Source organism: Macaca fascicularis, chromosome 8 (assembly GCF_037993035.2).
Source record: "Macaca fascicularis isolate 582-1 chromosome 8, T2T-MFA8v1.1".
Lineage (NCBI taxonomy): Eukaryota > Metazoa > Chordata > Mammalia > Primates > Cercopithecidae > Macaca > Macaca fascicularis.
The window spans coordinates 147,284,161-147,295,882 of record NC_088382.1 but is presented as its reverse complement, the minus strand read 5'-3'; the positions used below and the strand labels follow the sequence as shown (position 1 = coordinate 147,295,882).

General features: G+C 40.5%; 1 pseudogene; it reads right to left on the bottom strand.

The window, feature by feature from the left end:
- Window positions 1–7,723: 7,723 nt before the first annotated feature.
- Window positions 7,724–9,768, bottom strand: LOC102122473 (nucleolar and coiled-body phosphoprotein 1 pseudogene; annotated as a pseudogene).
- Between the last annotated feature and the right edge of the window lie 1,954 nt (window positions 9,769–11,722).

Genomic DNA, 11,722 nt, shown 5'->3' with positions numbered 1-11,722 from the left:
TGCTATTGTTCCTTCCAGAAACTGGTATCTTGAATGTATTATGCTCTTCTCTCAGTGCCCAGGTTATACATTAATCATAATATTTTATCCTATCCCTTTGTGGCTGACTCTATCTGTCATGAAATAATGCCATTTAGATCTCTTTCAAGAAATAACTTCCCATTTTGTCTTCCATCCAAGATAGCATAACAGGAAACAGATTGACCCTCCCATCCAAAAGAAAAACAACAACTTTAAAAGTGCACAAATACATATAATTGTGACTTTAAAAATATTGGACATCAGTTGATAAGGAGACTAATCCCTTTAGAATGGGAAACAAATAAGGCAAACCCTATCATTGCCTTAGCTAACTGCGTGAAGTGTTTCCAGACCACAGACCAGGTAAGGGGGACCCAGAAGGACCCCGGTGGTCCATTGTTTGAATGAATGGCACAGAGTATCGCAGATGAGAGGAGGCAGCAAAACAGAGACAGAGAGAAAAAGAGAGAGAATTCTAGATACCTGTTGACAGTCTTCTTTGAGTCTTCAGCTGAAGACTGACAGACCTATGTACGTAAGTAAAATATCAGACAGCAGTGAAATGAACACTGAAACAAGGGAACAAATCTTAGGCTTAAATGGGCGGTTAATAGGGAGGGTTTCTGTTCCATAGTAGAGTTTTACCTCCGTTATGGGAGAATACAAGTCCTAGACTCACTGATGCTCTTCTCTTACTTAACAAAGCTTGAAAAAATTAAAAGGATACAAATAATTACAAGTAATTAGCTGAGATCTAGAACAAAGTTCACGGACATGTACTGGCATACAAGGATAGCCAGGCTGCAAAAGGATAAAATTCATACATGATATTTAGTAAAAACTATTATTCATAAAAAGAAGCTAGAAAATATGAGGCAGAATGAATAGACATATCAATGCATTGAAATCACTCCAGAAATGGCACAAATGATAGAATTAGTGGACAAAGACGTTGAAAGAGTTATTACAAATGGATCTGACTGAACATGTGAAATGAAAGCATGAAAAATACATTGGGAGTTATAACTGATGTAAATGACGAGTTGATGGGTGCTGACGAGTTGATGGGTGCAGCACACCAACATGGCACATGTATACATATGTAACAAACCTGCACGTTGTACACATGTACCCTAGAGTCCACTCAGACCCTAGTCTTTGAGTCTTCATACTAAACATTCCCAGTCCTTTCAACTGCCCCTCATAGGACCTGGGCCCCTTCATAAAGATGATGACCTTAATGGATAGTTCATTTATAAACAATATTGATGGAAAAGGGGGATAGGAAGGTGGGCTGTTTTCTGACACCAGTGACCAATTCTCCAAATGCCTACTGGGTGTCCAACAATTTCATTCAATTCTGCTATCTGGAGTATGCATCAGGCTCCACAGCTTTCAGAGCTGAGTCCCACAAGACTGCCCCCACTGTAGATGCCAAACACAAATCCTGAAGCTACCCATATTTCTCACAGACCAGCTATAAATTGGGAATTCCCACAACCCCCTCCTCAGGTTGGCTGATTTGTTAGCACAGCTCACATAATTCAGGATGGCACTTTGCTCACAGTTACCAGGTTACTATAAAGGAAACGAATGCACAGCCAGTTGAGGAGGTACATTGGGCAAGGCTTGGTGAGAGCCTGAGCTCAGGAGCTTTGCTCCTGTGGATTTGGGGGCACCACCCTCCCAGAACATGGATGTATCTGCCAATTCTGAGGCTCTCCAAATATAATTTTTTAAAGTGTTTTAGATTTCAGTCTGTAGCCCCCCATTCATCTTCCAAGAGGTTGGTGGGTGGGACTGAATGTTCCAACCCAGAATCACTGGGTCTCTCTGTTGACCAGCCTCACCCTAAGACCATAAAGCCCCATTCTAAGTCACCTCATTATCATAAACTCATGTATAATAAAAGGGACCCAGTACAAAAACAGGAGACATACTTATCACTCAGAAATCCTCAAAGTTTTAGGACCTCTGTGCCTGGAGTCCAGGAGGTGACAAGAACCAGATATACTTTTGCATGATACCACACCAGGGGAAAACCAAGTGAGTCAACTTTCTAGTCCTCTGCTGATCTGACTTGTTTTGACAGGAAGTTTTACACTTTGGACTATTTGGAATAAGATATGTGTGTGGGAGCCCACAGCAATACTCATGCAAAACCATTATGTTTCATCTGAGCTGTGGAAACTGAGATGCCATGAGATAAAAGTTGTACCCCTTAGTAAAAATACCGTAAGTGGCTATTTGGTGTGATTAACATAGGGCTCATCTGTCTCCACAACATTTGAGTAAGGCGAATTGTTTACAAGCATGGGTGGAATTAGAGAGCTCTATTCAAGATTTTCTTAGGAAAAAAAAAAAAAAGCAGAAGGTTCTCACACTCATACAAACTTGAGCCAGGAGCATATCTGAAGGCAGAGTCAAGGTCCACCTTTGACATGAATTTTGGCTACTCCAAAGCATTGGTAAATCAACAGATGCAATTTTTTTAGGCATCAATTTTCTGCCACTGGCTTTACAAAATCATTTCTAATGTTCTCAGATATTATTTAGTCTTTTTTTTCCTTACAAATGGAAAAACATGAGCCAAATACTTGTCATGAAATGCCTTAGGATGCACAATGGTAGGTCCTAGGACCATAGTTCAGATCATCGGGCTCCCAACTCTTAGTATTTCCACTGTGCACATCCCCCAAACTCTCACTGCCATGGTTGCAGGGCTTGGTAGAAAATGCATGTTCTTGGATTCACAGCCAAGTGTGTGTTTTGGGTTTCAGCTTCTGTGTGTCACTGGAATTTGAATCTAATGAGCCCTAGCTTGCTATCACACAAAGGAAACCCATGACTTCCCACTGGCCATGGGAATTGTCAACATATGGTTGAGTTGTCACCATTTTAGACAAGCAGTTTCCTTTCCTAAAACTAGGGGAAACGTACAATATATATAGTTACCAAAATGAGGACCTTATGTTGTTCTTTTTTTTTTTTTTTTTTTTTTTTTTGAGACGGAGTCTCGCTCTGTCGCCCAGGCTGGAGTGCAGTGGCGCGATCTCGGCTCACTGCAAGCTCCGCCTCCCGGGTTCACGCTATTCTCCTGCCTCAGCCTCCCGAGTAGCTGGGACTACAGGCGCCGCCACCTCGCCCGGCTAGTTTTTTGTATTTTTAGTAGAGACGGGGTTTCACCGTGGTCTCGATCTCCTGACCTTGTGATCCGCCCGCCTCGGCCTCCCAAAGTGCTGGGATTACAGGCGTGAGCCACCGCGCCCAGCCTTAAATATCTTCTTTAAACTATTTTCCGCAAACCTTTACTCTGCTTTCCTCATTGACAAGAAAAGGAGTAGTAGAACAGTCATGACTACGTTGTCTGTGGGAACCCCTCACAGCTGTGTGAGCGCTTCCTCGAACCTGTCACAGGGTTAAATAACTGAATTGTCACAAGTCTTTTGTTTTGTGTAATCTTTTCTGATAGAGCACAAATTCCTTTGAAATATTTAAGTTGGGAAATAAATAAAAGGTACATTTTTTTCAGGATGTAAAATTGTCAATATAAAGCATTTTTTAATCTAGAGACCTCACAATCATATCAAGACAAATATTCTGGGGCTAGGGGCAGTGACTCACACCTGTAATCCCAGCACGTTGGGTGGCTGAGGTGGGCAGATCACCTGAGGTCGGGAGCTCGAGAGCAGGCTGACCAACATGGAGAAACCCCATCTCTACTAAAAATACAAAATTAGCCAGGAGTGGTGGCACATGCCTGTAATCCCAGCTACTCGGGAGGCTGAGGCAGGAGAATCACTTGAACCTGGGAGGCAAAGGTTGTGGTGAGCCGAGATTGCGCCATTGCACTCCAGCCTGGGCAACAAGAGCAAGACTCTGTCTCAAAAAAAAAAAAAAAAAAAAAAAAAAAAGAAAAAGAAAAAGAAAGAAAAAAGAAAAGAAAAACATCCGGTTTATAATCCCATATAGCGGCCTAGATTTTAATAGTCAATTTTATTAAAGTGATGATCCAAGCTAACCTACGTAAAACAGTAAAAAGAGAGCATCAAAGAAATTTATGGCTGGCTGTTTTGTATGAGACCAATAATGAGTAAAAATATCAACTACTGTTAAGAGAAAATCTTAGCAATCAGAAGGAGCTTTGGAGTCAATCAATCACACCCACTTACATTAGATATAAGGTAGCAGGCTCAGAAGGGTCAGGTGACCTGCTGATGATCATACTTATTACATTCAGTATTAGAGGCTGGGCGTGGTGGTTCACATCTGTAATCCTAGCAATTTGGGAGGCCAAGGCAGGCGAATTGCTTGAGTCTAGGCATTTGAGACCAGCCTGGGCAACACAGTGAAACCCCATCTCTACAAAAAAGTACAAAAAGTAGCCGGCCGTGATGGTGTGTGCCTGTAGTCCCAACTATTCAGGAGGCTGAGGCTTGAGGATGGATTGAGCCTAGCAGGTTGAAGCTTCAGACTTCAGTGAGCTATGATCGCGCCACTGCACTCTAGCCTGGGTGGCAGAGCAAGAACCTGTCCTAAAATAATAATAAAAAAGGAAGTAGTAGAGCTAGGCCTGAATTCATTGATTCTAGCTCCCAGTCTTACAGTTTAACCACAGCGAATTTGGAAGCAGAACTCCCTCACACGTATGTTGTTGTTTCTTTTAAAATGAAGGAGATGAGTCTATTCATTACAAAGTCTACTTAGAAATTCATTAAAAATAAATCATGTATCTAAATACAATATCCAAAATTACTAATACGAATCTCCTGGAAGAAAAATTGTTGAAAATATTTGCAACCTTGTATTAGTAAAAGATTTCTTAGATATGACTCTAACGGCATGGTTCACAAAAGAAAAAAAGGTAAATTTCTTTATTTTTTATGGTTAATTTAAAACAAAAAACAAGCAAACAGAAATAAGAGCATTTTCATGTATCAAAGCGGCAAAGATCAATTTGGTAAATATTGTTGGCAAGAGGACAAGCAAACAGGCTCTTTGATACAGTATTGCTAGAACCATACATTAGTGTAATAATTCTGAAAGGCAATAGTGATCAAAATGTTAAATGCCCATATCCTTTGAACCAGTAATCACTTTTAGAAATATGTCCTACAAAAAATACACACACTCAGTCTCTTGTATAAAACTTTCCACTGTAACACTATTTGTAACAGCAGAACCCTCAAACATCCTAAACATCTGCCCATAAACTATTAGTTTAAATAACTTACGTTATTTCCACACAATGGAGTACCACACAGTAGAGCCATTAAAAGTGAGCTGCTGTATTCTGCTGTAAAACGACCTGTAAAAGTGGCAAAACACTGCACATATAACCCATTTGTGCAAGGAAAAGGGAGGGGAGGACGCATGTAATAGTGCATACCTAAAAACTGTCTGGAAGGAGAAACAGGTTTCAGGAAATGGCACTGAGACAAAATTTCGTTTTATGTTATTATTTTTAACAAGTACATTTGAAAATGGAAGCATGAATGGGGGAAATACCAATCATTTCTTTTCAAATACTCTTAGATAGGTGGTTTTCAACGCCAGCTGTTCATTAGAATCACCTGGGAGCTTTAAAAAATCTTAGCACCCAGGTCCCACCAGAGAGGACTAAGAAATCTCAGAATGGGCCTCTGCGTATCAGTGTTTTCAAGTTCCCCAGATGATTCCAGTGAATAGCTGGTGTCTCACAGATCACTCATTTAGACCAGGAGCCCCCTTTTCTGTAAACAGCCACATCCTAAATACTTTAGGCTCTGTGGGCCATTGATAAGGTCTCTGCCACATATTATGCCTCCTTTTTAAAGACCTTTACAAATGTAGAAACCATTCTTAGCTCCTAGGTAATATAAAAATAGGCCATGAGCTAGATTTGACCCATAGGTCATTTTGCCAACCCCAGATTTAGACTATGCCCAGGCTGGAAGATAGCCTGGAAAAGGCACGATGAGACAAGCTGTGGTCAAAAGCCTGTAAGCTGCTTCTAAGAAGCTTCTGCAGGGAATTCACAGGTCTGGACCCCAGCCCTCTACCTGCCACCCAGGTTGTTCTGGTTTGGGCAGGGAATGGAAGGGGTTTAGACTCACAACAATAAAACTCCTAAGATCCATTATAAACCAGCCAGTTTATTATTTTGTAGTAAGATGTAGAACTTTTATCATGCAGACTGAAATACCAATGTCAGCATGAACAGTACATTTTCTTCCTAGAGGCAGTCACGTGGAAAACCAGGTTATCATCAGGTTAGTTAGTGGGTGGGGAAACCATGCAGGAGGAGACTAATGTTAAGACCTGTAACTCATCCATAAAGGCTTGGGGCACAGTTTCCCACCACTGGAAGCCCTCAACCTCCAGAAAGCTTGTTGACTCCTCCCTCCTCATCTTGGTCTGGCTAAGCACTGCTGCTTGTCAGTCACCTCCTACTGACAATTATGGTGAGTCCAGCTTGGCCTAAGAGCTGTATCTCTGCTCACTGGTTGGTGGTGTTACTGCCACTGTTACTAACAGTTCAGGTTCTGAAGGGGGCACGTCAATTATGCAAGTACAAGACACAGTAATCCTGTTAGTTTATTCTCCCAAACCCACTCCACTCAGGTTTATCATGTAACATGCTCTGTAAGGTTCTTTCTAAACCCATTAGAACATATATGGATTACCTAAAAATTCACCTAATGTAACCTACTTCCTACTGAGAATTGAGGTTTTAAAGGTTTTGTTTCCTACTTTCTTGATCCCAGCCATGTAGGAATTAATGAAACCAATTCTGTATCACCTCTGGAGACAAGACGGAAATACCAAGTGATATTTATTTTTCAAATTAATGTGATTTTGTTCTCTATAATGTAAAAATGAGAGAATGCAGTCGACTCAGTACTCAATATTAGCAATAGTCAAGTCGTCAAAAAATGTCTTTCAGCAGTAGAAAAGTTTGCTTTCAAATTAAAAAGCAAAGCATGTATTGCAAACATCATGTAATAATGATGAAATTACAGAAAAAATATATTCAGACTGACCCAAGGCATTCACACCACACCAGAATTTTGCCTGTAACAAAACAATGAATTGTATTCCAAAAAGTAGGTTAGGTCCACGTTGGCCTCAGTCTTCAGCCCCAGACCCAGTGAATGAGGATGAAGTACATAGTGCCTGTTTAATAGGCATTACATATAGATTAACCATTCTTTAGTATCCCTCACTAGGGTTTTGAGGGAGAGAGGGATGCAATGTGGACATGTGCACTCACAAAGGCAGAATTTTTCTTCTAACTGTAACAAGACATACATATGACCCTTTACTGTATTCTGGCCCATAGCTAAGATTTTTATCCATGGGACTCTACCTCTGAAAATCACAACAAAAATCAATAGGGAGTGATTTAATATAAAATATACAAACTTCTCAATATGAGGACTTTCACAGAAAAGGAAGAAGGGGACAACAGTAGAAATCAATTTTCTTAAAAAATAGCATTCCCCTTATTTTGTCCCTGCTACTTAACACTCAAAAACAAATCTGCACAAAACTGGGAATATAGAAAAGGACAAGAGGGGATGTTCCACTATAAAGTCTTAGGACCTACTCTGAGCTTTCATCCTCATCAAGGCCCCAACCTATAGAGCTGAGGGCTCTCCAGTCCACTGGAGAAAGTGAGTGGTGTTTGACCGTCACTCCTGCTTCACCAAAGATGGCCCAGTCACTCTCTGCCAAACTGAACGAAAGTGACCTGGACAGAGGTTGAGCCTCCCTGCTTTCTTCTTAGTTTTCTCATGCCAGAAGGATTTGCCTTGGTGAACTTCAAAACCGGATTGGCTCGCTCTTTCAGTCTCCAGCTGCACCTCCTTTGGCATCAAGTTGTCTGCCACTCCTGAATCCATTTCCATTTCCTCCTCCCTGACCCTTTAGAATGGGGATGATGCCTTTTTTTCTCCTTTCTTCTTTTTTGGAACTCTGTTAGGGGTCTGAAGCTTTATGTTGTTGGCTTGAGGAGTCTCTGCCTCCTTGACAGCCTCATTTTGCTTCTACTTTTTTACTGAACCTGGTGTGGAAACTGCCACTGCTACATTTTTCTTGTCTTCTTGCTCTCTTCTTCCTCCTTACTGTTCTTAGCTGCTTTTCCATTCTGGACAGTCAGTGCATAGGTGCCATTGGCCTTGGGTGTGGACTTGGAGAGCACTTGCCCTTGGGCTTCTCTTCCTTATCCTCACTGGAATCATCAGAAGAAGAACTGCTGCTGCCCTCGGCCTTTACCTTCTTTCCAAGGCTGGCTTGGAAGGGGTTATGCCTGCTGCTGCCTTCTGTGGCTTCTTCTCAACTGGGGATTCAGCTGTCTTCTCTTCCTCCTCACTCCTGGAGCTGTCTGAATCAGAGCTGCAGACCCAACCATCCTGAAGTACCAGCCTGGCAGGAGCTGCTTTGGCAGTCACCTTGGGCTTAGGGGTGGCCACAGTGATCTTTGTCTTCTTCTCCTCACTGGAATTGCTGTCAGCTTTTCTTGTCAGAAACTTCGGGCCACTGACTGCAGTTTGCCTGGGAGTTGCAGCTGACTCTGTTGCAGGTGACTTGGTAGTGGCAGCTGGCTTATTTGAGGAATTCTTGGTGGCACTGGCTGGCTTGGGAGGAGCTCCTTTATCCTCAGAGCTGTCGGGGTCTGAGCTGTCTGCAGAGATCTCTATTGCTTTCTTTTTGCTGTAGGTGATTTGGTTGTTGCTTTAGAGATGACTCCCATAGACAGGGGTCTCTCCTCTTCCTCAGAACTGGAGTTAGATTCATCCATGCTGTCTTCACTGCTTTCCGCAAGCTGTTTCTTCCCCGCAGTTTTCTTGGAAGTGTGAGTTCCCACAGACTTCTTTGGTTGAGGAGCAGAAGGTCGGGGGACTGAACTATAGGGATCTGTTTTTTCCTTTTTTTGGAAGGTTCTGGTCCCCTTTTTCCTCATTGGTGAAGTCCTCCCTGCTGGAACTCTGTTGGGTAGGGGTGGCAGCTGCTTTCACTGGGACCTTGGCCATGACTTGCTTTTTGGGTACAGTCTTTTCAAGGATGGCTGCTGTCCTCCCCTTCTTTGAGTCACCACTGCTGCTGCAGCTGCTGCTGGCTGCTTTGCTATTGGCTACTTTAGGTGCTGCTGGAGCCAGAGTACCCCGTATGGCTTTAGCCCGAGTTTAGCTGCCACAGGTGTAGTCTTTGCCTTCTGGTTCTTTGGTGCCTCATCCTCAGAGCTTGAGTCAGAATCAGAATCAGACTTCTTGGCCTTCTTAGGAGGAGCTTTGGCTGCCTTGGCTTGCGGCTTGACTCCATCTGGACAGGCTTTTGCTTTTTGTCTCCTCCTCACTGTCACTAAATTCTTCACTGCTCCTGCTCTGATGCTTTGGCCACAGCCTTTTCAGGATGCTGAGGCAGACTGGTTCCCTTGGCAGGTACAGCAGCCTTCTTAGCTGGGGGCCCTTGATTGTCCCCCTCCTCCTCGCTGCTGTCCTCACTGCCGTCACAGGATGAAGACTTCTTCTTAGCTTTCTTAGTCACTGGTCCATTTGCCTGTAACTTTCGCCTTGGGGCCTTGGCAGACTTGAGCCAGAAGCTGTAGATGTCCAAGAGGGAAGATGCATTGGCATCCTACTGTGTAGTTCCTGTCACTTTGGTGAACTTCTTGGCCATCTCCAAGAGTTGGTTGTCACACAGGAAACCAAACACGAGGGGACACAGGTGGCTGGGAACCACATGGTGCAAGCCAGCATCCACCATCCTCCGAGCAATATGTGTCACTACTACCTTTTCAAAGTTAATAATTTCTGCTCCTAAAACTTTCATTAAAATGAAAAGAAAAGCCACAGACAGGGAGAAAATATTTGCAAAGGGTATGTCTGATGATAGATGGGATCCAGGACTTATAACGAACACTGAAGTTCAATAATAAGAAAATAATCTAATAAAAACATACGCAAAAATGTGCATAGACCCTTGGTGAAAAATCTATTGATGACAAATAAGCACATTAAAATACGCTTAGCTTCATTAGTCATTAGGAAATTGTAAATTAAATCTATAGTCAAATACCACTTCACACTGGTTAGAATGTTTGAAATTAAAACAACTGAACATACCAAGTATTGAAAAGTATGTTGCACCTTAAGAACTTTCATTCAGAGCAGGTGGAAATTTAAAATATTGCAACCATTCTGGAAAAAAAATATGTTAGGCAACAGATAAATGGATAAACAAATGGTGATATGCCCAAACAGTAAGATATTACTCATCAATCTAAGTACAAATCTCAAATTAATTGTTCTGAATAAAGGTAATCAGACAACAAAGGGTAGCTACTTGCATGATTCCATTTAAAAAAATGTCTATACAATGCAAACAAATCTATAGTGATGGAAAGATCACTGCTTGTCTGGAGCTGGGGTTGGCAATGAAGGACAGATAGAGGAACGCAAGGAAGTTTTTGGTGTTATGGATATGTTCACTATCTTGTGGTGACTGGTTTCTGACTGTATACATATGTTAAAACTTATATTGTATACTTTAAATATTTGCAATTTATTGTCAAAATACCTATAAAAGCTGTTAAAATAATTTATATGTTTCACAAATAACTTAATTGTGAATTCACGATCATTTATGAATTTTAAATAATTAAGTGGGAAGAAAATGCTGCATATTAGAACATGTGAAATGCAGCTTACTTGAAGAGTTGAGGTAAATTTATGGCTCTAAATGCTTATAATCAAAATGAGAAAATACTTAAATATTAAGTAAGAAAGGAATAATTGAAAATGAAGCACACAATAGGAAAAATAATGAAACAAGTAACCTAAATTAATGACATGTAAGCCAAAGATGTAAAAGAGAAAACAACAAAGTCAAATAAATATTTTCAAAATGATTGAAAGACTAGAAAAATCTCTGTTAGGGTGCATGAAGGAAAAATGAATAGACCCCAATAAACATAATAAGAAATATGAAATCTAGTATTGACGCAGATAAACAGAAATTTAAAAAGATACAGAAATACAACAAACAACTTTCCGCCAACAAATTTGAAAATTTAAATGAACTAGACAATTAGACATATAGTTAATCAAGTAGTGTACCAAAATTCTAAAACAAAAAAATAAAAAGAAAAAAAGTATAAATCATGCTTTGGTAATTAAAGTAATTAGTGCCATTAGGTAAATTATTCAATTATTCACTTAAAACATGCAATCAAAATCTTGGCACAGCAGACAATTTCACAAGTGAGTTCTATTTAACGTTCAATGACAAAAACATTCTTTCAGAAAACAAATAAAAGAGGCATTGTCCAATTTGTATTACGAGGCTAGTATTACCTCACATCAAAAATAGATAAGGAAAGTTATTTTCTTTAAATCTTATTTTTATATCTTTCAATGAATTCTCAACCTTTGCATGATCTACTGCCTGGAACCAGAAAGAATATATCAATTTATTTTTTAAAGTTCAGTCCTTTTAAATATATAAATATTTCTAATTATCTGCCTAAATTTTATTTTCTCTCAGCTAAACAACCCACTGTAAAAATTGTTCATGTAAAACCAGACCTATTAATTATCAATAAACAGAAGGAAGTAGTGTTTTTATTTAATGAAGAGACTTGTGTTTTTTCATAAAGAAGTCCTCAAAAAGCCAATATTTGCAAAGATTTAATGGTGCACTGGGATATAATATATAAGGG